The sequence below is a fragment of the Clarias gariepinus genome, chromosome 10 (assembly GCF_024256425.1).
Source record: "Clarias gariepinus isolate MV-2021 ecotype Netherlands chromosome 10, CGAR_prim_01v2, whole genome shotgun sequence".
Classification (NCBI taxonomy): Eukaryota; Metazoa; Chordata; class Actinopteri; order Siluriformes; family Clariidae; genus Clarias; species Clarias gariepinus.
Genome location: NC_071109.1, coordinates 29,473,792 through 29,494,724, shown reverse-complemented (window position 1 = coordinate 29,494,724; position 20,933 = coordinate 29,473,792). Strand labels below are relative to the sequence as shown.

Here is a 20,933-nt window from a genome sequence, read left to right as displayed (position 1 = left end):
AAAGTTGTTTCCTGTAAAGATTCAAGGAATTCCAGCAGGTCCCTTTTTATCCTTTTCTGTGGCCTCGTTAGCGCAGTAGGTAGCGCGTCAGTCTCATAATCTGAAGGTCGTGAGTTCGATCCTCACATGGGGCATGGCAGCTAGGATGTAAACTTGTTTGGCCACGAGGCACACTCTGAATCATGTTGAAGTTGTTTCCTGTAAAGATTCAAGGAATTTCATGGAATTCTAGCAGGTTACGGTACATTTACCTGAAACGCTGCTATATGGTTTGCGTATCGATTCACATGTCCCTTTTTTCTTTTCTTGTGGTCTCGTTAGCGCAGTAGGTAGCGCGTCAGTCTCATAATCTGAAGGTCGTGAGTTCGATCCTCACACGCGGCATGGCAGCTAGGATTTAAATTTATTTGACCACGAGGCACACACTGAATCATGTTAAAGTTGTTTCTTGTAAAGATTCAAGGAATTCCAGCAGGTCCCTTTTATCCTTTTCTGTGGCCTCGTCAGCGCAGTACGTAGCGCGTCAGTCTCATAATCTGAAGGTCGTGAGTTCGATCCTCACACAGGGCATGGCAGCTAGGATGTAAATTTATTTGGCCACGAGGCACACTCTGAATCATGTTGAAGTTGTTTCCTGTAAGGATCCGAGGAATTTCATGGAATTCCAGCAGGTTACGGTACAGTTACCTGAAACGCTGCTATATGGTTTGCGTATCGATTCACATGTCCCTTTTTTCTTTTTTTGTGGCCTCGTTAGCGCAGTAGGTAGCGCGTCAGTCTCATAATCTGAAGGTCGTGAGTTCGATCCTCACACGGGGCATGGCAGCTAGGATTTAAATTTATTTGGCCACGAGGCACACACTGAATCATGTTAAAGTTGTTTCCTGTAAAGATTCAAGGAATTCCAGCAGGTCCCTTTTTATCCTTTTCTGTGGCCTCGTTATCGCAGTAGGTAGCGCGTCAGTCTCATAATCTGAAGGTCGTGAGTTCGATCCTCACATGGGGCATGGCAGCTAGGATGTAAATTTGTTTGGCCACGAGGCACACTCTGAATCATGTTGAAGTTGTTTCCTGTAAAGATTCAAGGAATTTCATGGAATTCTAGCAGGTTACGGTACAGTTACCTGAAACGCTGCTATATGGTTTGCGTATCGATTCACATGTCCCTTTTTTCTTTTCTTGTGGCCTCGTTAGCGCAGTAGGTAGCGCGTCAGTCTCATAATCTGAAGGTCGTGAGTTCGATCCTCACACGGGGCATGGCAGCTAGGATTTAAATTTATTTGACCACGAGGCACACACTGAATCATGTTAAAGTTGTTTCTTGTAAAGATTCAAGGAATTCCAGCAGGTCCCTTTTATCCTTTTCTGTGGCCTCGTCAGCGCAGTACGTAGCGCGTCAGTCTCATAATCTGAAGGTCGTGAGTTCGATCCTCACACAGGGCATGGCAGCTAGGATGTAAATTTATTTGGCCACGAGGCACACTCTGAATCATGTTGAAGTTGTTTCCTGTAAGGATCCGAGGAATTTCATGGAATTCCAGCAGGTTACGGTACAGTTACCTGAAACGCTGCTATATGGTTTGCGTATCGATTCACATGTCCCTTTTTTCTTTTTTTGTGGCCTCGTTAGCGCAGTAGGTAGCGCGTCAGTCTCATAATCTGAAGGTCGTGAGTTCGATCCTCACACGGGGCATGGCAGCTAGGATTTAAATTTATTTGGCCACGAGGCACACACTGAATCATGTTGAAGTTGTTTCCTGTAAAGATTCAAGGAATTTCAGCAGGTCCCTTTTTATCCTTTTCTGTGGCCTCGTTAGCGCAGTAGGTAGCGCGTCAGTCTCATAATCTGAAGGTCGTGAGTTCGATCCTCACATGGGGCATGGCAGCTAGGATGTAAATTTGTTTGGCCACGAGGCACACTCTGAATCATGTTGAAGTTGTTTCCTGTAAAGATTCAAGGAATTTCATGGAATTCTAGCAGGTTACGGTACAGTTACCTGAAACGCTGCTATATGGTTTGCGTATCGATTCACATGTCCCTTTTTTCTTTTCTTGTGGCCTCGTTAGCGCAGTAGGTAGCGCGTCAGTCTCATAATCTGAAGGTCGTGAGTTCGATCCTCACACGGGGCATGGCAGTTAGGATTTAAATTTATTTGACCACGAGGCACACACTGAATCATGTTAAAGTTGTTTCTTGTAAAGATTCAAGGAATTCCAGCAGGTCCCTTTTATCCTTTTCTGTGGCCTCGTCAGCGCAGTACGTAGCGCGTCAGTCTCATAATCTGAAGGTCGTGAGTTCGATCCTCACACAGGGCATGGCAGCTAGGATGTAAATTTATTTGGCCACGAGGCACACTCTGAATCATGTTGAAGTTGTTTCCTGTAAGGATCCGAGGAATTTCATGGAATTCCAGCAGGTTACGGTACAGTTACCTGAAACGCTGCTATATGGTTTGCGTATCGATTCACATGTCCCTTTTTTCTTTTTTTGTGGCCTCGTTAGCGCAGTAGGTAGCGCGTCAGTCTCATAATCTGAAGGTCGTGAGTTCGATCCTCACACGGGGCATGGCAGCTAGGATTTAAATTTATTTGGCCACGAGGCACACACTGAATCATGTTAAAGTTGTTTCCTGTAAAGATTCAAGGAATTCCAGCAGGTCCCTTTTTATCCTTTTCTGTGGCCTCGTTAGCGCAGTAGGTAGCGCGTCAGTCTCATAATCTGAAGGTCGTGAGTTCGATCCTCACACGGGGCATGGCAGCTAGGATGTAAATTTGTTTGGCCACGAGGCACACTCTGAATCATGTTGAAGTTGTTTCCTGTAAAGATTCAAGGAATTTCATGGAATTCTAGCAGGTTACGGTACAGTTACCTGAAACGCTGCTATATGCTTTGCGTATCGATTCACATGTCCCTTTTTTCTTTTCTTGTGGCCTCGTTAGGGCAGTAGGTAGTGCCTCAGTCTCATAATCTGAAGGTCGTGAGTTCAATCCTCACAAGGGGCATGGCATCTAGGATATCAATTTATTTGGCCACGAGGCACACACTGAATCATGTTGAAGTTGTTTCCTGTAAAGATTCAAAGAATTTCAGCAGGTCCCTTTTGCCGTTTGCAGTGGCCTCGTTAGCGCAGTAGGTAGCGCGTCAGTCTCATAATCTGAAGGTCGTGAGTTCGATCCTCACACGGGGCATGGCAGGTAGGATTTAAATTTATTTGACCACGAGGCACACACTGAATCATGTTAAAGTTGTTTCCTGTAAAGATTCAAGGAATTCCAGCAGGTCCCTTTTTATCCTTTTCTGTGGCCTCGTTAGCGCAGTAGGTAGCGCGTCAGTCTCATAATCTGAAGGTCATGAGTTCGATCCTCACACGGGGCATGGCAGCTAGGATTTAAATTTATTTGACCACGAGGCACACACTGAATCATGTTAAAGTTGTTTCTTGTAAAGATTCAAGGAATTCCAGCAGGTCCCTTTCATCCTTTTCTGTGGCCTCGTCAGCGCAGTACGTAGCGAGTCAGTCTCATAATCTGAAGGTCGTGAGTTCGATCCTCACACAGGGCATGGCAGCTAGGATGTAAATTTATTTGGCCACGAGGCACACTCTGAATCATGTTGAAGTTGTTTCCTGTAAGGATCCGAGGAATTTCATGGAATTCCAGCAGGTTACGGTACAGTTACCTGAAACGCTGCTATATGGTTTGCGTATCGATTCACATGTCCCTTTTTTCTTTTTTTGTGGCCTCGTTAGCGCAGTAGGTAGCGCGTCAGTCTCATAATCTGAAGGTCGTGAGTTCGCTCCTCACACGGGGCATGGCAGCTAGGATTTAAGTTTATTTGGCCACGAGGCACACACTGAATCATGTTAAAGTTGTTTCCTGTAAAGATTCAAGGAATTCCAGCAGGTCCCTTTTTATCCTTTTCTGTGGCCTCGTTAGCGCAGTAGGTAGCGCGTCAGTCTCATAATCTGAAGGTCGTGAGTTCGATCCTCACACGGGGCATGGCAGCTAGGATGTAAATTTGTTTGGCCACGAGGCACACTCTGAATCATGTTGAAGTTGTTTCCTGTAAAGATTCAAGGAATTTCATGGAATTCTAGCAGGTTACGGTACAGTTACCTGAAACGCTGCTATATGCTTTGCGTATCGATTCACATGTCCCTTTTTTCTTTTCGTGTGGCCTCGTTAGCGCAGTAGGTAGCGCCTCAGTCTCATAATCTGAAGGTCGTGAGTTCAATCCTCACAAGGGGCATGGCATCTAGGATTTAAATTTATTTGGCCACGAGGCACACTCTGAATCATGTTGAAGTTGTTTCCTGTAAAGATTCAAGGAATTTCATGGAATTCTAGCAGGTTACGGTACAGTTACCTGAAACGCTGCTATATGCTTTGCGTATCGATTCACATGTCCCTTTTTTCTTTTCGTGTGGCCTCGTTAGCGCAGTAGGTAGCGCCTCAGTCTCATAATCTGAAGGTCGTGAGTTCAATCCTCACAAGGGGCATGGCATCTAGGATATCAATTTATTTGGCCACGAGGCACACACTGAATCATGTTAAAGTTGTTTCCTGTAACGATTCAAGAAATTCCAGCAGGTCCCTTTTATCGTTTTCTGTGGCCTCGTTAGCGCAGTAGGTAGCGCGTCAGTCTCATAATCTGAAGGTCGTGAGTTCGATCCTCACACGGGGCATGGCAGCTAGGATTTAAATTTATTTGGCCACGAGGCACACACTGAATCATGTTAAAGTTGTTTCCTGTAAAGATTCAAGGAATTCCAGCAGGTCCCTTTTTATCCTTTTCTGTGGCCTCGTTAGCGCAGTAGGTAGCGCGTCAGTCTCATAATCTGAAGGTCGTGAGTTCGATCCTCACATGGGGCATGGCAGCTAGGATGTAAACTTGTTTGGCCACGAGGCACACTCTGAATCATGTTGAAGTTGTTTCCTGTAAAGATTCAAGGAATTTCATGGAATTCTAGCAGGTTACGGTACATTTACCTGAAACGCTGCTATATGGTTTGCGTATCGATTCACATGTCCCTTTTTTCTTTTCTTGTGGTCTCGTTAGCGCAGTAGGTAGCGCGTCAGTCTCATAATCTGAAGGTCGTGAGTTCGATCCTCACACGCGGCATGGCAGCTAGGATTTAAATTTATTTGACCACGAGGCACACACTGAATCATGTTAAAGTTGTTTCTTGTAAAGATTCAAGGAATTCCAGCAGGTCCCTTTTATCCTTTTCTGTGGCCTCGTCAGCGCAGTACGTAGCGCGTCAGTCTCATAATCTGAAGGTCGTGAGTTCGATCCTCACACAGGGCATGGCAGCTAGGATGTAAATTTATTTGGCCACGAGGCACACTCTGAATCATGTTGAAGTTGTTTCCTGTAAGGATCCGAGGAATTTCATGGAATTCCAGCAGGTTACGGTACAGTTACCTGAAACGCTGCTATATGGTTTGCGTATCGATTCACATGTCCCTTTTTTCTTTTTTTGTGGCCTCGTTAGCGCAGTAGGTAGCGCGTCAGTCTCATAATCTGAAGGTCGTGAGTTCGATCCTCACACGGGGCATGGCAGCTAGGATTTAAATTTATTTGGCCACGAGGCACACACTGAATCATGTTAAAGTTGTTTCCTGTAAAGATTCAAGGAATTCCAGCAGGTCCCTTTTTATCCTTTTCTGTGGCCTCGTTATCGCAGTAGGTAGCGCGTCAGTCTCATAATCTGAAGGTCGTGAGTTCGATCCTCACATGGGGCATGGCAGCTAGGATGTAAATTTGTTTGGCCACGAGGCACACTCTGAATCATGTTGAAGTTGTTTCCTGTAAAGATTCAAGGAATTTCATGGAATTCTAGCAGGTTACGGTACAGTTACCTGAAACGCTGCTATATGGTTTGCGTATCGATTCACATGTCCCTTTTTTCTTTTCTTGTGGCCTCGTTAGCGCAGTAGGTAGCGCGTCAGTCTCATAATCTGAAGGTCGTGAGTTCGATCCTCACACGGGGCATGGCAGCTAGGATTTAAATTTATTTGACCACGAGGCACACACTGAATCATGTTAAAGTTGTTTCTTGTAAAGATTCAAGGAATTCCAGCAGGTCCCTTTTATCCTTTTCTGTGGCCTCGTCAGCGCAGTACGTAGCGCGTCAGTCTCATAATCTGAAGGTCGTGAGTTCGATCCTCACACAGGGCATGGCAGCTAGGATGTAAATTTATTTGGCCACGAGGCACACTCTGAATCATGTTGAAGTTGTTTCCTGTAAGGATCCGAGGAATTTCATGGAATTCCAGCAGGTTACGGTACAGTTACCTGAAACGCTGCTATATGGTTTGCGTATCGATTCACATGTCCCTTTTTTCCTTTCTTGTGGCCTCGTTAGCGCAGTAGGTAGCGCGTCAGTCTCATAATCTGAAGGTCGTGAGTTCGATCCTCACACGGGGCATGGCAGCTAGGACGTAAATTTATTTCGCCACGAGGCACACACTGAATCATGTTGAAGTTGTTTCCTGTAAAGATTCAAGGAATTTCAGCAGGTCCCTTTTATACTTTTCTGTGGTCTCGTTAACGCAGTAGGTAGTGCGTCAGTCTCATAATCTGAAGGTCGTGAGTTCGATCCTCACACGGGGCATGGCAGCTAGGATGTAAATTTATTTGGCCACGAGGCACACTCTGAATCATGTTGAAGTTGTTTCCTGTAAAGATTCAAGGAATTTCATGGAATTCCAGCAGGTTACGGTACAGTTACCTGAAACGCTGCTATATGGTTTGCGTATCTTGTCACATGTCCCTTTTTTCCTTTCGTGTGGCCTCGTTAGCGCAGTAGGTAGCGCGTCAGTCTCATAATCTGAAGGTCGTGAGTTCGATCCTCACACGGGGCATGGCGGCTCGGATGTAAATTTATTTGGCCACGAGGCACACACTGAATCATGTTAAAGTTGTTTCTTGTAAAGATTCAAGGAATTCCAGCAGGTCCCTTTTATCCTTTTCTGTGGCCTCGTCAGCGCAGTACGTAGCGCGTCAGTCTCATAATCTGAAGGTCGTGAGTTCGATCCTCACACAGGGCATGGCAGCTAGGATGTAAATTTATTTGGCCACGAGGCACACTCTGAATCATGTTGAAGTTGTTTCCTGTAAGGATCCGAGGAATTTCATGGAATTCCAGCAGGTTACGGTACAGTTACCTGAAACGCTGCTATATGGTTTGCGTATCGATTCACATGTCCCTTTTTTCTTTTTTTGTGGCCTCGTTAGCGCAGTAGGTAGCGCGTCAGTCTCATAATCTGAAGGTCGTGAGTTCGATCCTCACACGGGGCATGGCAGCTAGGATTTAAATTTATTTGGCCACGAGGCACACACTGAATCATGTTAAAGTTGTTTCCTGTAAAGATTCAAGGAATTCCAGCAGGTCCCTTTTTATCCTTTTCTGTGGCCTCGTTAGCGCAGTAGGTAGCGCGTCAGTCTCATAATCTGAAGGTCGTGAGTTCGATCCTCACACGGGGCATGGCAGCTAGGATGTAAATTTGTTTGGCCACGAGGCACACTCTGAATCATGTTGAAGTTGTTTCCTGTAAAGATTCAAGGAATTTCATGGAATTCTAGCAGGTTACGGTACAGTTACCTGAAACGCTGCTATATGCTTTGCGTATCGATTCACATGTCCCTTTTTTCTTTTCTTGTGGCCTCGTTAGGGCAGTAGGTAGTGCCTCAGTCTCATAATCTGAAGGTCGTGAGTTCAATCCTCACAAGGGGCATGGCATCTAGGATATCAATTTATTTGGCCACGAGGCACACACTGAATCATGTTGAAGTTGTTTCCTGTAAAGATTCAAGGAATTCCAGCAGGTCCCTTTTTATCCTTTTCTGTGGCCTCGTTAGCGCAGTAGGTAGCGCGTCAGTCTCATAATCTGAAGGTCGCGAGTTCGATCCTCACACGGGGCATGGCAGCTAGGATGTAAATTTGTTTGGCCACGAGGCACACTCTGAATCATGTTGAAGTTGTTTCCTGTAAAGATTCAAGGAATTTCATGGAATTCTAGCAGGTTACGGTACAGTTACCTGAAACGCTGCTATATGCTTTGCGTATCGATTCACATGTCCCTTTTTTCTTTGCGTGTGGCCTCGTTAGCGCAGTAGGTAGCGCGTCAGTCTCATAATCTGAAGGTCTTGAGTTCGATCCTCACACGGGGCATGGCAGCTAGGATTTAAATTTATTTGGCCACGAGGCACACACTGAATCATGTTAAAGTTGTTTCCTGTAAAGATTCAAGGAATTCCAGCAGGTCCCTTTTTATCCTTTTCTGTGGCCTCGTTAGCGCAGTAGGTAGCGCGTCAGTCTCATAATCTGAAGGTCGTGAGTTTGATCCTCACATGGGGCATGGCAGCTAGGATGTAAATTTGTTTGGCCAGGAGGCACACACTGAATCATTTTGAAGTTGTTTCCTGTAAAGATTCAAGGAATTTCATGGAATTCCAGCACGTTACGGTACAGTTACCTGAAACGCTGCTATATGGTTTGCGTATCGATTCACATGTCCCTTTTTTCCTTTCTTGTGGCCTCGTTAGCGCAGTAGGTAGCGCGTCAGTCTCATAATCTGAAGGTCATGAGTTCGATCCTCACACGGGGCATGGCAGCTAGGATTTAAATTTATTTGACCACGAGGCACACACTGAATCATGTTAAAGTTGTTTCTTGTAAAGATTCAAGGAATTCCAGCAGGTCCCTTTCATCCTTTTCTGTGGCCTCGTCAGCGCAGTACGTAGCGAGTCAGTCTCATAATCTGAAGGTCGTGAGTTCGATCCTCACACAGGGCATGGCAGCTAGGATGTAAATTTATTTGGCCACGAGGCACACTCTGAATCATGTTGAAGTTGTTTCCTGTAAGGATCCGAGGAATTTCATGGAATTCCAGCAGGTTACGGTACAGTTACCTGAAACGCTGCTATATGGTTTGCGTATCGATTCACATGTCCCTTTTTTCTTTTTTTGTGGCCTCGTTAGCGCAGTAGGTAGCGCGTCAGTCTCATAATCTGAAGGTCGTGAGTTCGCTCCTCACACGGGGCATGGCAGCTAGGATTTAAGTTTATTTGGCCACGAGGCACACACTGAATCATGTTAAAGTTGTTTCCTGTAAAGATTCAAGGAATTCCAGCAGGTCCCTTTTTATCCTTTTCTGTGGCCTCGTTAGCGCAGTAGGTAGCGCGTCAGTCTCATAATCTGAAGGTCGTGAGTTCGATCCTCACACGGGGCATGGCAGCTAGGATGTAAATTTGTTTGGCCACGAGGCACACTCTGAATCATGTTGAAGTTGTTTCCTGTAAAGATTCAAGGAATTTCATGGAATTCTAGCAGGTTACGGTACAGTTACCTGAAACGCTGCTATATGCTTTGCGTATCGATTCACATGTCCCTTTTTTCTTTTCGTGTGGCCTCGTTAGCGCAGTAGGTAGTGCCTCAGTCTCATAATCTGAAGGTCGTGAGTTCAATCCTCACAAGGGGCATGGCATCTAGGATATCAATTTATTTGGCCACGAGGCACACACTGAATCATGTTGAAGTTGTTTCCTGTAAAGATTCAAAGAATTTCAGCAGGTCCCTTTTGCCGTTTGCAGTGGCCTCGTTAGCGCAGTAGGTAGCGCGTCAGTCTCATAATCTGAAGGTCGTGAGTTCGATCCTCACACGGGGCATGGCGGGTAGGATTTAAATTTATTTGACCACGAGGCACACACTGAATCATGTTAAAGTTGTTTCCTGTAAAGATTCAAGGAATTCCAGCAGGTCCCTTTTTATCCTTTTCTGTGGCCTCGTTAGCGCAGTAGGTAGCGCGTCAGTCTCATAATCTGAAGGTCGTGAGTTCGATCCTCACATGGGGCATGGCAGCTAGGATGTAAATTTATTTGGCCACGAGGCACACTCTGAATCATGTTGAAGTTGTTTCCTGTAAGGATCCGAGGAATTTCATGGAATTCCAGCAGGTTACGGTACAGTTACCTGAAACGCTGCTATATGGTTTGCGTATCGATTCACATGTCCCTTTTTTCTTTTTTGTGGCCTAGTTAGCGCAGTAGGTAGCGCGTCAGTCTCATAATCTGAAGGTCGTGAGTTCGATCCTCACACGGGGCATGGCATCTAGGATGTAAATTTATTTGGCCACGAGGCACACTCTGAATCATGTTAAAGTTGTTTCCTGTAAAGATTCAAGGAATTTCATGGATTTCCAGCAGGTTACGGTACAGTTACCTGAAACGCTGCTATATGGTTTGCGTATCGAGTCACATGTCCCTTTTTTCCTTTCGCGTGGCCTCGTTAGCGCAGTAGGTAGCGCGTCAGTCTCATAATCTGAAGGTCGTGAGTTCGATCCTCACACGGGGCATGGCAGCTAGGATGTAAATTTATTTGGCCACGAGGCACACACTGAATCATGTTAAAGTTGTTTCTTGTAAAGATTCAAGGAATTCCAGCAGGTCCCTTTTATCCTTTTCTGTGGCCTCGTCAGCGCAGTACGTAGCGCGTCAGTCTCATAATCTGAAGGTCGTGAGTTCGATCCTCACACAGGGCATGGCAGCTAGGATTTAAATTTATTTGGCCACGAGGCACACTCTGAATCATGTTGAAGTTGTTTCCTGTAAGGATCCGAGGAATTTCATGGAATTCCAGCAGGTTACGGTACAGTTACCTGAAACGCTGCTATATGGTTTGCGCATCGATTCACATGTCCCTTTTTTCTTTTTTTGTGGCCTCGTTAGCGCAGTAGGTAGCGCGTCAGTCTCATAATCTGAAGGTCTTGAGTTCGATCCTCACACGGGGCATGGCAGCTAGGATTTAAATTTATTTGGCCACGAGGCACACACTGAATCATGTTAAAGTTGTTTCCTGTAAAGATTCAAGGAATTCCAGCAGGTCCCTTTTTATCCTTTTCTGTGGCCTCGTTAGCGCAGTAGGTAGCGCGTCAGTCTCATAATCTGAAGGTCGTGAGTTCGATCCTCACATGGGGCATGGCAGCTAGGATGTAAATTTGTTTGGCCACGAGGCACACTCTGAATCATGTTGAAGTTGTTTCCTGTAAAGATTCAAGGAATTTCATGGAATTCTAGCAGGTTACGGTACAGTTACCTGAAACGCTGCTATATGGTTTGCGTATCGATTCACATGTCCCTTTTTTCTTTTCTTGTGGCCTCGTTAGCGCAGTAGGTAGCGCGTCAGTCTCATAATCTGAAGGTCGTGAGTTCGATCCTCACACGGGGCATGGCAGCTAGGATTTAAATTTATTTGACCACGAGGCACACACTGAATCATGTTAAAGTTGTTTCTTGTAAAGATTCAAGGAATTCCAGCAGGTCCCTTTTATCCTTTTCTGTGGCCTCGTCAGCGCAGTACGTAGCGCGTCAGTCTCATAATCTGAAGTTCGTGAGTTCGATCCTCACACAGGGCATGGCAGCTAGGATGTAAATTTATTTGGCCACGAGGCACACTCTGAATCATGTTGAAGTTGTTTCCTGTAAGGATCCGAGGAATTTCATGGAATTCCAGCAGGTTACGGTACAGTTACCTGAAACGCTGCTATATGGTTTGCGTATCGATTCACATGTCCCTTTTTTCTTTTTTTGTGGCCTCGTTAGCGCAGTAGGTAGCGCGTCAGTCTCATAATCTGAAGGTCGTGAGTTCGATCCTCACACGGGGCATGGCAGCTAGGATTTAAATTTATTTGGCCACGAGGCACACACTGAATCATGTTAAAGTTGTTTCCTGTAAAGATTCAAGGAATTCCAGCAGGTCCCTTTTTATCCTTTTCTGTGGCCTCGTTAGCGCAGTAGGTAGCGCGTCAGTCTCATAATCTGAAGGTCGTGAGTTCGATCCTCACACGGGGCATGGCAGCTAGGATGTAAATTTGTTTGGCCACGAGGCACACTCTGAATCATGTTGAAGTTGTTTCCTGTAAAGATTCAAGGAATTTCATGGAATTCTAGCAGGTTACGGTACAGTTACCTGAAACGCTGCTATATGCTTTGCGTATCGATTCACATGTCCCTTTTTTCTTTTCGTGTGGCCTCGTTAGCGCAGTAGGTAGTGCCTCAGTCTCATAATCTGAAGGTCGTGAGTTCAATCCTCACAAGGGGCATGGCATCTAGGATATCAATTTATTTGGCCACGAGGCACACACTGAATCATGTTGAAGTTGTTTCCTGTAAAGATTCAAAGAATTTCAGCAGGTCCATTTTGCCGTTTGCAGTGGCCTCGTTAGCGCAGTAGGTAGCGCGTCAGTCTCATAATCTGAAGGTCGTGAGTTCGATCTTCACACGGGGCATGGCAGCTAGGACTTAAATTTATTTGGCCACGAGGCACACACTGAATCATGTTAAAGTTGTTTCTTGTAAAGATTCAAGGAATTCCAGCAGGTCCCTTTTATCCTTTTCTGTGGCCTCGTCAGCGCAGTACGTAGCGCGTCAGTCTCATAATCTGAAGGTCGTGAGTTCGATCCTCACACAGGGCATGGCAGCTAGGATTTAAATTTATTTGGCCACGAGGCACACTCTGAATCATGTTGAAGTTGTTTCCTGTAAGGATCCGAGGAATTTCATGGAATTCCAGCAGGTTACGGTACAGTTACCTGAAACGCTGCTATATGGTTTGCGCATCGATTCACATGTCCCTTTTTTCTTTTTTTGTGGCCTCGTTAGCGCAGTAGGTAGCGCGTCAGTCTCATAATCTGAAGGTCTTGAGTTCGATCCTCACACGGGGCATGGCAGCTAGGATTTAAATTTATTTGGCCACGAGGCACACACTGAATCATGTTAAAGTTGTTTCCTGTAAAGATTCAAGGAATTCCAGCAGGTCCCTTTTTATCCTTTTCTGTGGCCTCGTTAGCGCAGTAGGTAGCGCGTCAGTCTCATAATCTGAAGGTCGTGAGTTCGATCCTCACATGGGGCATGGCAGCTAGGATGTAAATTTGTTTGGCCACGAGGCACACTCTGAATCATGTTGAAGTTGTTTCCTGTAAAGATTCAAGGAATTTCATGGAATTCTAGCAGGTTACGGTACAGTTACCTGAAACGCTGCTATATGGTTTGCGTATCGATTCACATGTCCCTTTTTTCTTTTCTTGTGGCCTCGTTAGCGCAGTAGGTAGCGCGTCAGTCTCATAATCTGAAGGTCGTGAGTTCGATCCTCACACGGGGCGTGGCAGCTAGGATTTAAATTTATTTGACCACGAGGCACACACTGAATCATGTTAAAGTTGTTTCTTGTAAAGATTCAAGGAATTCCAGCAGGTCCCTTTTATCCTTTTCTGTGGCCTCGTCAGCGCAGTACGTAGCGCGTCAGTCTCATAATCTGAAGTTCGTGAGTTCGATCCTCACACAGGGCATGGCAGCTAGGATGTAAATTTATTTGGCCACGAGGCACACTCTGAATCATGTTGAAGTTGTTTCCTGTAAGGATCCGAGGAATTTCATGGAATTCCAGCAGGTTACGGTACAGTTACCTGAAACGCTGCTATATGGTTTGCGTATCGATTCACATGTCCCTTTTTTCTTTTTTTGTGGCCTCGTTAGCGCAGTAGGTAGCGCGTCAGTCTCATAATCTGAAGGTCGTGAGTTCGATCCTCACACGGGGCATGGCAGCTAGGATTTAAATTTATTTGGCCACGAGGCACACACTGAATCATGTTAAAGTTGTTTCCTGTAAAGATTCAAGGAATTCCAGCAGGTCCCTTTTTATCCTTTTCTGTGGCCTCGTTAGCGCAGTAGGTAGCGCGTCAGTCTCATAATCTGAAGGTCGTGAGTTCGATCCTCACACGGGGCATGGCAGCTAGGATGTAAATTTGTTTGGCCACGAGGCACACTCTGAATCATGTTGAAGTTGTTTCCTGTAAAGATTCAAGGAATTTCATGGAATTCTAGCAGGTTACGGTACAGTTACCTGAAACGCTGCTATATGCTTTGCGTATCGATTCACATGTCCCTTTTTTCTTTTCGTGTGGCCTCGTTAGCGCAGTAGGTAGTGCCTCAGTCTCATAATCTGAAGGTCGTGAGTTCAATCCTCACAAGGGGCATGGCATCTAGGATATCAATTTATTTGGCCACGAGGCACACACTGAATCATGTTGAAGTTGTTTCCTGTAAAGATTCAAAGAATTTCAGCAGGTCCATTTTGCCGTTTGCAGTGGCCTCGTTAGCGCAGTAGGTAGCGCGTCAGTCTCATAATCTGAAGGTCGTGAGTTCGATCCTCACACGGGGCATGGCAGGTAGGATTTAAATTTATTTGGCCACGAGGCACACACTGAATCATGTTAAAGTTGTTTCCTGTAAAGATTCAAGGAATTCCAGCAGGTCCCTTTTTATCCTTTTCTGTGGCCTCGTTAGCGCAGTAGGTAGCGCGTCAGTCTCATAATCTGAAGGTCGTGAGTTCGATCCTCACATGGGGCATGGCAGCTAGGATGTAAATTTGTTTGGCCACGAGGCACACTCTGAATCATGTTGAAGTTGTTTCCTGTAAAGATTCAAGGAATTTCGTGGAATTCTAGCAGGTTACGGTGCAGTTACCTGAAACGCTGCTATATGGTTTGCGTATCGATTCACATGTCCCTTTTTTATTTTCTTGTGGCCTCGTTAGCGCAGTAGGTAGCGCGTCAGTCTCATAATCTGAAAGTCGTGAGTTCGATCCTCACATGGGGCATGGCATCTAGGATATAAACTTATTTGGCCACGAGGCACACACCGAATCATGTTAAAGTTGTTTCCTGTAACGATTCAAGAAATTCCAGCAGGTCCCTTTTATCCTTTCTTGTGGCCTCGTTAGCGCAGTAGGTAGCGCGTCAGTCTCATAATCTGAAGGTCGTGAGTTCGATCCTCAGAAGGGGCATGGCAGCTAGGTTGTAAATTTATTTGGCCACGAGGCACACACTGAATCATGTTGAAGTTGTTTCCTGTAAAGATTCAAGGAATTTCAGCAGGTCCCTTTCATGCTTTCTTGTGGCCTCGTTAGCGCAGTAGGTAGCGCGTCAGTCTCATAATCTAAAGCTTGTGAGTTCAATCGTCACACGGGGCATGGCAGCTAGGATGTAAATTTATTTGGCCACGAGGCACACTCTGAATCATGTTGAAGTTGTTTCCTGTAAAGATTCAAGGAATTTCATGGAATTCCAGCAGGTTACGGTGCAGTTACCTGAAACGCTGCTATATGGTTTGCGTATCGATTCACATGTCCCTTTTTTTCCTTTCGTGTGGCCTCGTTAGCGCAGTAGGTAGCGCGTCAGTCTCATAATCTGAAGGTCGTGAGTTCGATCCTCACATGGGGCATGGCATCTAGGATATAAACTTATTTGGCCACGAGGCACACACTGAATCATGTTGAAGTTGTTTCCCGTAAAGATTCAAGGAATTTCAGCAGGTCCCTTTCATGCTTTCTTGTGGCCTCGTTAGCGCAGTAGGTAGCGCGTCAGTCTCATAATCTGAAGGTCGTGAGTTCGATCCTCACACGGGGCATGGCAGCTAGGACGTAAATTTATTTCGCCACGAGGCACACTCTGAATCATGTTAAAGTTGTTTCCTGTAAAGATTCAAGGAATTCCAGCAGGTCCCTTTTATCCTTTCTTGTGGCCTCGTTAGCGCAGTAGGTAGCGCGTCAGTCTCATAATCTGAAGGTCGTGAGTTCGATCCTCACACGGGGCATGGCAGCTAGGATGTAAATTTATTTGGCCACGAGGCACACTCTAAATCATGTTGAAGTTGTTTCCCGTAAAGATTCAAGGAATTTCATGAAATTCCAGCAGGTTATGGTACACTTACCTGAAACGCTGCTATATGGTTTGCGTATCGATTCACATGTCCCTTTTGTCCTTTTCTGTGGCCTCGTTAGCGCAGTAGGTAGCGCGTCAGTCTCATAATCTGAAGGTCGTGAGTTCAATCCTCACACGGGGCATGGCAGCTAGGATGTAAATTTATTTGGCCACGAGGCACACACTGAATCATGTTGAAGTTGTTTCCTGTAAAGATTCAAGGAATTTCAGCAGGTCCCTTTTATCCTTTCTTGTGGCCTCGTTAGTGCAGTAGGTAGCGCGTCAGTCTCATAACCTGAAGGTCGTGAGTTCGATCCTCACACGGGGCATGGCAGCTAGGATGTAAGCTGTAGGATGTTTGGCCACGAGGCACAGTCTGAATCATGTTGAAGTTGTTTCCTGTAAAGATTCATGGAATTCCAGCAGGTTACGGTACAGTTACCTGAAACGCTGCTATATGGTTTGCGTATCGAGTCACATGTCCCTCTTTTCCTTTCGTGTGGCCTCGTTAGCGCAGTAGGTAGCGCGTCAGTCTCATAATCTGAAGGTCGTGAGTTCAATCCTTACACGGGGCATGGCATTTAGGATATAAATTTATTTGGCCACGATGCACACTCTGAATCATGTTGAAGTTGTTTCCTGTAAAGATTCAAGGAATTTCATGGAATTCCAGCAGGTTACGGTACAGTTACCTGAAACGCTGCTATATGGTTTGCGTATCGAGTCACATGTCCCTTTTTTCCTTTCTTGTGGCCTCGTTAGCGCAGTAGGTAGCGCGTCAGTCTCATAATCTGAAGGTCGTGAGTTCGATCCTCACACGGGGCATGGCAGCTAGGATGTAAATTTATTTGGCCACGAGGCACACTCTGAATCATGTTGAAGTTGTTTCCTGTAAAGATTCAAGGAATTTCATGGAATTCCAGCAGGTTACGGTACAGTTACCTGAAACGCTGCTATATGGTTTGCGTATCTTGTCACATGTCCCTTTTTTCCTTTCGTGTGGCCTCGTTAGCGCAGTAGGTAGCGCGTCAGTCTCATAATCTGAAGGTCGTGAGTTCAATCCTCACACGGGGCATGGCATCTAGGATATAAATTTATTTGGCCACGAGGCACACTCTGAATCATGTTGAAGTTGTTTCCTGTAAAGATTCAAGGAATCTCAGCAGGTCCCTTTTATCTTTTTCTGTGGCCTCGTTAGCGCAGTAGATAGCGCGTCAGTCTCATAATCTGAAGGTCGTGAGTTCGATCCTCACACGGGGCATGTGATTATTTGGCCACGAGGCACACTCTGAATCATGTTGAAGTTGTTTCCTGTAAAGATTCAAGGAATTTCATGGAATTCCAGCAGGTTACGTGAGTTAAGGTCGTGAGTTCGATCCTCACACGGGGCATGGCAGCTAGGATGTAAATATATTTGGCCACGAGGCACACACTGAATCATGTTGAAGTTGTTTCCCGTAAAGATTCAAGGAATTTCAGCAGGTCCCTTTTATCCTTTCTTGTGGCCTTGTTAGCGCAGTAGGTATCGCGTCAGTCTCATAATCTGAAGGTCGTGAGTTCGATCCTCACACGGGGCATGTGATTATTTGGCCAGGAGGCACACTCTGAATCATGTTGAAGTTGTTTCCTGTAAAGATTCAAGGAATTTCATGGAATTCCAGCAGGTTACGGTACAGTTACCTGAAACGCTGCTATATGGTTTGCGTATCGATTCACATGTCCCTTTTTTTCCTTTCGTGTGGCCTCGTTAGCGCAGTAGGTAGCGCGTCAGTCTCATAATCTGAAGGTCGTGAGTTCAATCCTTACACGGGGCATGGCATCTAGGATATAAATTTATTTGGCCACGAGGCACACTCTGAATCATGTTGAAGTTGTTTCCTGTAAAGATTCAAGGAATTTCATGGAATTCCAGCAGGTTACGGTACAGTTACCTGAAACGCTGCTATATGCTTTGCGTATCGATTCACATGTCCCTTTTTTTCCTTTCGTGTGGCCTCGTTAGCGCAGTAGGTAGCGCGTCAGTCTCATAATCTGAAAGTCGTGAGTTCAATCCTCACACGGGGCATGGCAGCTAGGATGTAAGCTGTAGGATGTTTGGCCACGAGGCACACTCTGAATCATGTTGAAGTTGTTTCCTGTAAAGATTCAAGGAATTTCATGGAATTCCAGCAGGTTACGGTACAGTTACCTGAAATGCTGCTATATGGTTTGCATATCGATTCACATGTCCCTTTTGTCCTTTTCTGTGGCCTCGTTAGCGCAGTAGGTAGCTCGTCAGTCCCATAATCTGAAGGTCGTGAGTTCGATCCTCACACGGGGCATGGCAGCTAGGATGTAAATTTATTTGGCCACGAGGCACACACTGAATCATTTTGAAGTTGTTTCCTGTAAAGATTCAAGGAATTTCATGGAATTCCAGCAGGTTATGGTACACTTACCTGAAACGCTGCTATATGGTTTGCGTATCGATTCACATGTCCCTTTTGTCCTTTTCTGTGGCCTCGTTAGCGCAGTAGGTAGCGCGTCAGTCTCATAATCTGAAGGTCGTGAGTTCGATCCTCACACGGGGCATGGCAGCTAGGATGTAAATTTATTTGGCCACGAGGCACACTCTGAATCATGTTAAAGTTGTTTCCTGTAAAGATTCAAGGAATTTCATGGAATTCCAGCAGGTTACGGTACAGTTACCTGAAACGCTGCTATATGGTTTGCGTATCGAGTCACATGTCCCTTTTTTCCTTTTGTGTGGCCTCGTTAGCGCAGTAGGTAGCGTGTCAGTTTCATAATCTGAAGGTCGTGAGTTCAATTCTCACACGGGGCATGGCATCTAGGATATAAATTTATTTGGTCACGAGGCACACACTGAATCATGTTAAAGTTGTTTCCTGTAAAGATTCAAGGAATCTCAGCAGGTCCCTTTTATCTTTTTCTGTGGCCTCGTTAGCGCAGTAGATAGCGCGTCAGTCTCATAATCTGAAGGTCGTGAGTTCGATCCTCACACGGGGCATGGCAGCTAGGATGTAAATATATTTGGCCACGAGGCACACACTGAATCATGTTGAAGTTGTTTCCCGTAAAGATTCAAGGAATTTCAGCAGGTCCCTTTTATCCTTTCTTGTGGCCTCGTTAGCGCAGTAGGTATCGCGTCAGTCTCATAATCTGAAGGTCGTGAGTTCGATCCTCACACGGGGCATGTGATTATTTGGCCACGAGGCACACTCTGAATCATGTTGAAGTTGTTTCCTGTAAAGATTCAAGGAATTTCATGGAATTCCAGCAGGTTACGTGAGTTAAGGTCGTGAGTTCGATCCTCACACGGGGCATGGCAGCTAGGATGTAAATATATTTGGCCACGAGGCACACACTGAATCATGTTGAAGTTGTTTCCCGTAAAGATTCAAGGAATTTCAGCAGGTCCCTTTTATCCTTTCTTGTGGCCTTGTTAGCGCAGTAGGTATCGCGTCAGTCTCATAATCTGAAGGTCGTGAGTTCGATCCTCACACGGGGCATGTGATTATTTGGCCAGGAGGCACACTCTGAATCATGTTGAAGTTGTTTCCTGTAAAGATTCAAGGAATTTCATGGAATTCCAGCAGGTTACGGTACAGTTACCTGAAACGCTGCTATATGGTTTGCGTATCGATTCACATGTCCCCGATTCACATGTTCCCTTTTAGTTATGCTGTCATAGTTAGTCCTGCCGGAGTCTCTGCTTGCACGCTACAGTTAATATACATTCACATTATACATTGTGTGACTGTGACCATACCTAACTGCCATCTCTCCTCTTCTTCTCTTTCCCCCCCTCTTTCTTTTTCCTCTCTCCTCCTGTCCCCCCCTTTCACTCTTTCTCTCTCTCTCTGTCGAGCTACACATGTCGTTCCTGAGCTGCCAGTGATCCAGACTCCCTCTGCCCTCCGGACCTGTCTGACCCATCCTGGTGCCCCGCTTCTGGCTGAAGATCTCGTCACATGGATGCCCCGTGTGTCTCTCTGGGATGCGTCTGGTGTCTGGGAATGATTCTCTCTACCTAGAAAATGGTTCTGGCCTTGACTGGTGTTGGCAACTGTTTCTCTGGGGACTTGACAGTTCGATAGTTCATGACTGGAACTTCTTACAAGTCTACCTGGGTCTTCAATAACTACCTGGACTCCATATTAACATCAATTAACATCAGCTATTATAGCTGAACTGCCTCCCACCCTACACACTGTATATATGCAGATCATTTACTGCTTTTTGTTTCATCCAAATGAGGATGGGTTCCCTGTTGAGTCTGGTTCCTCTCAAGGTTTCTTCCTCTTACCATCTCAGGGAGTTTTTCCTTGCCACTGTCGCCCTCGGCTTGCTCACCAGGGACAAACTGACCATTTTGATTCATACAAATTCACATTTCATACAAACCTAAATAATTCTTTTGACTATGTAAAGCTGCTTTGCGGCAATGAAAATTGCTAAAAGCGCTATACAAATAAAATTGAATTGAATTGAATTGAATGTCCCTTTTTTTCCTTTCGTGTGGCCTCGTTAGCGCAGTAGGTAGCGCGTCAGCCTCATAATCTGAAGGTCGTGAGTTCAATCCTTACACGGGGCATGGCATCTAGGATATAAATTTATTTGGCCACGAGGCACACTCTGAATCATGTTGAAGTTGTTTCCTGTAAAGATTCAAGGAATTTCATGGAATTCCAGCAGGTTACGGTACAGTTACCTGAAACGCTGCTATATGCTTTGCGTATCGATTCACATGTCCCTTTTTTTCCTTTCGTGTGGCCTCGTTAGCGCAGTAGGTAGCGCGTCAGTCTCATAATCTGAAGGTCGTGAGTTCAATCCTCACACGGGGCATGGCATCTAGGATATAAATTTATTTGACCACGAGGCACACTCTGAATTATGTTGAATTTGTTTCCTGTAAAGATTCAAGGAATTTCATGGAATTCCAGCAGGTTACGGTACAGTTACCTGAAACGCTGCTATATGCTTTGCGTATCGATTCACATGTCCCTTTTTCCCTTTCTTGTGGCCTCGGTAGCGCAGTAGGTAGCTCGTCAGTCCCATAATCTGAAGGTCGTGAGTTCAATCCTCACACGGGGCATGGCAGCTAGGATTTAAATTTATTTGGCCACGAGGCACACACTGAATCATGTTGAAGTTGTTTCCCGTAAAGATTC

At 45.5% G+C, this 20,933-nt stretch overlaps 1 protein-coding gene and 70 non-coding genes across 71 annotated transcripts in view; all 71 read left to right on the top strand.

Moving 5' to 3' along the window:
- Positions 1-20,933, top strand: part of LOC128532123 (uncharacterized) — a 75,825-nt gene that overhangs the window by 28,182 nt on the left and 26,710 nt on the right. The window lies entirely within an intron of this gene.
- On the top strand, positions 62-134 carry trnam-cau (transfer RNA methionine (anticodon CAU)). The gene has a single exon. It is a non-coding gene; the product is annotated as a tRNA-Met (tRNA).
- trnam-cau (transfer RNA methionine (anticodon CAU)) lies at positions 312-384 on the top strand. Its single transcript has one exon. It is a non-coding gene; the product is annotated as a tRNA-Met (tRNA).
- On the top strand, positions 748-820 carry trnam-cau (transfer RNA methionine (anticodon CAU)). Its single transcript has one exon. It is a non-coding gene; the product is annotated as a tRNA-Met (tRNA).
- trnam-cau (transfer RNA methionine (anticodon CAU)) lies at positions 935-1,007 on the top strand. The gene has a single exon. It is a non-coding gene; the product is annotated as a tRNA-Met (tRNA).
- On the top strand, positions 1,185-1,257 carry trnam-cau (transfer RNA methionine (anticodon CAU)). Its single transcript has one exon. It is a non-coding gene; the product is annotated as a tRNA-Met (tRNA).
- trnam-cau (transfer RNA methionine (anticodon CAU)) lies at positions 1,621-1,693 on the top strand. The gene has a single exon. It is a non-coding gene; the product is annotated as a tRNA-Met (tRNA).
- trnam-cau (transfer RNA methionine (anticodon CAU)) lies at positions 1,808-1,880 on the top strand. The gene has a single exon. It is a non-coding gene; the product is annotated as a tRNA-Met (tRNA).
- trnam-cau (transfer RNA methionine (anticodon CAU)) lies at positions 2,058-2,130 on the top strand. Its single transcript has one exon. It is a non-coding gene; the product is annotated as a tRNA-Met (tRNA).
- On the top strand, positions 2,494-2,566 carry trnam-cau (transfer RNA methionine (anticodon CAU)). Its single transcript has one exon. It is a non-coding gene; the product is annotated as a tRNA-Met (tRNA).
- On the top strand, positions 2,681-2,753 carry trnam-cau (transfer RNA methionine (anticodon CAU)). Its single transcript has one exon. It is a non-coding gene; the product is annotated as a tRNA-Met (tRNA).
- On the top strand, positions 3,117-3,189 carry trnam-cau (transfer RNA methionine (anticodon CAU)). The gene has a single exon. It is a non-coding gene; the product is annotated as a tRNA-Met (tRNA).
- Positions 3,304-3,376, top strand: trnam-cau (transfer RNA methionine (anticodon CAU)). Its single transcript has one exon. It is a non-coding gene; the product is annotated as a tRNA-Met (tRNA).
- trnam-cau (transfer RNA methionine (anticodon CAU)) lies at positions 3,740-3,812 on the top strand. Its single transcript has one exon. It is a non-coding gene; the product is annotated as a tRNA-Met (tRNA).
- trnam-cau (transfer RNA methionine (anticodon CAU)) lies at positions 3,927-3,999 on the top strand. Its single transcript has one exon. It is a non-coding gene; the product is annotated as a tRNA-Met (tRNA).
- On the top strand, positions 4,177-4,249 carry trnam-cau (transfer RNA methionine (anticodon CAU)). Its single transcript has one exon. It is a non-coding gene; the product is annotated as a tRNA-Met (tRNA).
- Positions 4,427-4,499, top strand: trnam-cau (transfer RNA methionine (anticodon CAU)). Its single transcript has one exon. It is a non-coding gene; the product is annotated as a tRNA-Met (tRNA).
- trnam-cau (transfer RNA methionine (anticodon CAU)) lies at positions 4,613-4,685 on the top strand. Its single transcript has one exon. It is a non-coding gene; the product is annotated as a tRNA-Met (tRNA).
- On the top strand, positions 4,800-4,872 carry trnam-cau (transfer RNA methionine (anticodon CAU)). The gene has a single exon. It is a non-coding gene; the product is annotated as a tRNA-Met (tRNA).
- On the top strand, positions 5,050-5,122 carry trnam-cau (transfer RNA methionine (anticodon CAU)). Its single transcript has one exon. It is a non-coding gene; the product is annotated as a tRNA-Met (tRNA).
- On the top strand, positions 5,486-5,558 carry trnam-cau (transfer RNA methionine (anticodon CAU)). The gene has a single exon. It is a non-coding gene; the product is annotated as a tRNA-Met (tRNA).
- On the top strand, positions 5,673-5,745 carry trnam-cau (transfer RNA methionine (anticodon CAU)). Its single transcript has one exon. It is a non-coding gene; the product is annotated as a tRNA-Met (tRNA).
- On the top strand, positions 5,923-5,995 carry trnam-cau (transfer RNA methionine (anticodon CAU)). The gene has a single exon. It is a non-coding gene; the product is annotated as a tRNA-Met (tRNA).
- trnam-cau (transfer RNA methionine (anticodon CAU)) lies at positions 6,359-6,431 on the top strand. Its single transcript has one exon. It is a non-coding gene; the product is annotated as a tRNA-Met (tRNA).
- trnam-cau (transfer RNA methionine (anticodon CAU)) lies at positions 6,795-6,867 on the top strand. Its single transcript has one exon. It is a non-coding gene; the product is annotated as a tRNA-Met (tRNA).
- Positions 7,231-7,303, top strand: trnam-cau (transfer RNA methionine (anticodon CAU)). The gene has a single exon. It is a non-coding gene; the product is annotated as a tRNA-Met (tRNA).
- Positions 7,418-7,490, top strand: trnam-cau (transfer RNA methionine (anticodon CAU)). The gene has a single exon. It is a non-coding gene; the product is annotated as a tRNA-Met (tRNA).
- Positions 7,855-7,927, top strand: trnam-cau (transfer RNA methionine (anticodon CAU)). The gene has a single exon. It is a non-coding gene; the product is annotated as a tRNA-Met (tRNA).
- On the top strand, positions 8,105-8,177 carry trnam-cau (transfer RNA methionine (anticodon CAU)). Its single transcript has one exon. It is a non-coding gene; the product is annotated as a tRNA-Met (tRNA).
- trnam-cau (transfer RNA methionine (anticodon CAU)) lies at positions 8,292-8,364 on the top strand. Its single transcript has one exon. It is a non-coding gene; the product is annotated as a tRNA-Met (tRNA).
- On the top strand, positions 8,542-8,614 carry trnam-cau (transfer RNA methionine (anticodon CAU)). The gene has a single exon. It is a non-coding gene; the product is annotated as a tRNA-Met (tRNA).
- trnam-cau (transfer RNA methionine (anticodon CAU)) lies at positions 8,978-9,050 on the top strand. The gene has a single exon. It is a non-coding gene; the product is annotated as a tRNA-Met (tRNA).
- trnam-cau (transfer RNA methionine (anticodon CAU)) lies at positions 9,165-9,237 on the top strand. Its single transcript has one exon. It is a non-coding gene; the product is annotated as a tRNA-Met (tRNA).
- On the top strand, positions 9,601-9,673 carry trnam-cau (transfer RNA methionine (anticodon CAU)). Its single transcript has one exon. It is a non-coding gene; the product is annotated as a tRNA-Met (tRNA).
- Positions 9,788-9,860, top strand: trnam-cau (transfer RNA methionine (anticodon CAU)). The gene has a single exon. It is a non-coding gene; the product is annotated as a tRNA-Met (tRNA).
- trnam-cau (transfer RNA methionine (anticodon CAU)) lies at positions 10,037-10,109 on the top strand. Its single transcript has one exon. It is a non-coding gene; the product is annotated as a tRNA-Met (tRNA).
- On the top strand, positions 10,287-10,359 carry trnam-cau (transfer RNA methionine (anticodon CAU)). The gene has a single exon. It is a non-coding gene; the product is annotated as a tRNA-Met (tRNA).
- On the top strand, positions 10,723-10,795 carry trnam-cau (transfer RNA methionine (anticodon CAU)). The gene has a single exon. It is a non-coding gene; the product is annotated as a tRNA-Met (tRNA).
- On the top strand, positions 10,910-10,982 carry trnam-cau (transfer RNA methionine (anticodon CAU)). Its single transcript has one exon. It is a non-coding gene; the product is annotated as a tRNA-Met (tRNA).
- On the top strand, positions 11,160-11,232 carry trnam-cau (transfer RNA methionine (anticodon CAU)). Its single transcript has one exon. It is a non-coding gene; the product is annotated as a tRNA-Met (tRNA).
- trnam-cau (transfer RNA methionine (anticodon CAU)) lies at positions 11,596-11,668 on the top strand. Its single transcript has one exon. It is a non-coding gene; the product is annotated as a tRNA-Met (tRNA).
- Positions 11,783-11,855, top strand: trnam-cau (transfer RNA methionine (anticodon CAU)). Its single transcript has one exon. It is a non-coding gene; the product is annotated as a tRNA-Met (tRNA).
- trnam-cau (transfer RNA methionine (anticodon CAU)) lies at positions 12,219-12,291 on the top strand. The gene has a single exon. It is a non-coding gene; the product is annotated as a tRNA-Met (tRNA).
- trnam-cau (transfer RNA methionine (anticodon CAU)) lies at positions 12,655-12,727 on the top strand. Its single transcript has one exon. It is a non-coding gene; the product is annotated as a tRNA-Met (tRNA).
- trnam-cau (transfer RNA methionine (anticodon CAU)) lies at positions 12,842-12,914 on the top strand. Its single transcript has one exon. It is a non-coding gene; the product is annotated as a tRNA-Met (tRNA).
- trnam-cau (transfer RNA methionine (anticodon CAU)) lies at positions 13,092-13,164 on the top strand. Its single transcript has one exon. It is a non-coding gene; the product is annotated as a tRNA-Met (tRNA).
- trnam-cau (transfer RNA methionine (anticodon CAU)) lies at positions 13,528-13,600 on the top strand. Its single transcript has one exon. It is a non-coding gene; the product is annotated as a tRNA-Met (tRNA).
- trnam-cau (transfer RNA methionine (anticodon CAU)) lies at positions 13,715-13,787 on the top strand. Its single transcript has one exon. It is a non-coding gene; the product is annotated as a tRNA-Met (tRNA).
- Positions 14,151-14,223, top strand: trnam-cau (transfer RNA methionine (anticodon CAU)). Its single transcript has one exon. It is a non-coding gene; the product is annotated as a tRNA-Met (tRNA).
- trnam-cau (transfer RNA methionine (anticodon CAU)) lies at positions 14,338-14,410 on the top strand. Its single transcript has one exon. It is a non-coding gene; the product is annotated as a tRNA-Met (tRNA).
- Positions 14,588-14,660, top strand: trnam-cau (transfer RNA methionine (anticodon CAU)). The gene has a single exon. It is a non-coding gene; the product is annotated as a tRNA-Met (tRNA).
- trnam-cau (transfer RNA methionine (anticodon CAU)) lies at positions 15,211-15,283 on the top strand. Its single transcript has one exon. It is a non-coding gene; the product is annotated as a tRNA-Met (tRNA).
- trnam-cau (transfer RNA methionine (anticodon CAU)) lies at positions 15,397-15,469 on the top strand. The gene has a single exon. It is a non-coding gene; the product is annotated as a tRNA-Met (tRNA).
- Positions 15,583-15,655, top strand: trnam-cau (transfer RNA methionine (anticodon CAU)). Its single transcript has one exon. It is a non-coding gene; the product is annotated as a tRNA-Met (tRNA).
- On the top strand, positions 15,833-15,905 carry trnam-cau (transfer RNA methionine (anticodon CAU)). The gene has a single exon. It is a non-coding gene; the product is annotated as a tRNA-Met (tRNA).
- trnam-cau (transfer RNA methionine (anticodon CAU)) lies at positions 16,019-16,091 on the top strand. The gene has a single exon. It is a non-coding gene; the product is annotated as a tRNA-Met (tRNA).
- On the top strand, positions 16,265-16,337 carry trnam-cau (transfer RNA methionine (anticodon CAU)). The gene has a single exon. It is a non-coding gene; the product is annotated as a tRNA-Met (tRNA).
- trnam-cau (transfer RNA methionine (anticodon CAU)) lies at positions 16,515-16,587 on the top strand. The gene has a single exon. It is a non-coding gene; the product is annotated as a tRNA-Met (tRNA).
- On the top strand, positions 16,765-16,837 carry trnam-cau (transfer RNA methionine (anticodon CAU)). The gene has a single exon. It is a non-coding gene; the product is annotated as a tRNA-Met (tRNA).
- Positions 16,951-17,023, top strand: trnam-cau (transfer RNA methionine (anticodon CAU)). The gene has a single exon. It is a non-coding gene; the product is annotated as a tRNA-Met (tRNA).
- Positions 17,267-17,339, top strand: trnam-cau (transfer RNA methionine (anticodon CAU)). Its single transcript has one exon. It is a non-coding gene; the product is annotated as a tRNA-Met (tRNA).
- trnam-cau (transfer RNA methionine (anticodon CAU)) lies at positions 17,504-17,576 on the top strand. The gene has a single exon. It is a non-coding gene; the product is annotated as a tRNA-Met (tRNA).
- On the top strand, positions 17,755-17,827 carry trnam-cau (transfer RNA methionine (anticodon CAU)). Its single transcript has one exon. It is a non-coding gene; the product is annotated as a tRNA-Met (tRNA).
- Positions 18,011-18,083, top strand: trnam-cau (transfer RNA methionine (anticodon CAU)). Its single transcript has one exon. It is a non-coding gene; the product is annotated as a tRNA-Met (tRNA).
- trnam-cau (transfer RNA methionine (anticodon CAU)) lies at positions 18,261-18,333 on the top strand. The gene has a single exon. It is a non-coding gene; the product is annotated as a tRNA-Met (tRNA).
- On the top strand, positions 18,511-18,583 carry trnam-cau (transfer RNA methionine (anticodon CAU)). Its single transcript has one exon. It is a non-coding gene; the product is annotated as a tRNA-Met (tRNA).
- Positions 18,697-18,769, top strand: trnam-cau (transfer RNA methionine (anticodon CAU)). Its single transcript has one exon. It is a non-coding gene; the product is annotated as a tRNA-Met (tRNA).
- trnam-cau (transfer RNA methionine (anticodon CAU)) lies at positions 18,883-18,955 on the top strand. Its single transcript has one exon. It is a non-coding gene; the product is annotated as a tRNA-Met (tRNA).
- Positions 19,199-19,271, top strand: trnam-cau (transfer RNA methionine (anticodon CAU)). Its single transcript has one exon. It is a non-coding gene; the product is annotated as a tRNA-Met (tRNA).
- trnam-cau (transfer RNA methionine (anticodon CAU)) lies at positions 20,284-20,356 on the top strand. The gene has a single exon. It is a non-coding gene; the product is annotated as a tRNA-Met (tRNA).
- Positions 20,535-20,607, top strand: trnam-cau (transfer RNA methionine (anticodon CAU)). Its single transcript has one exon. It is a non-coding gene; the product is annotated as a tRNA-Met (tRNA).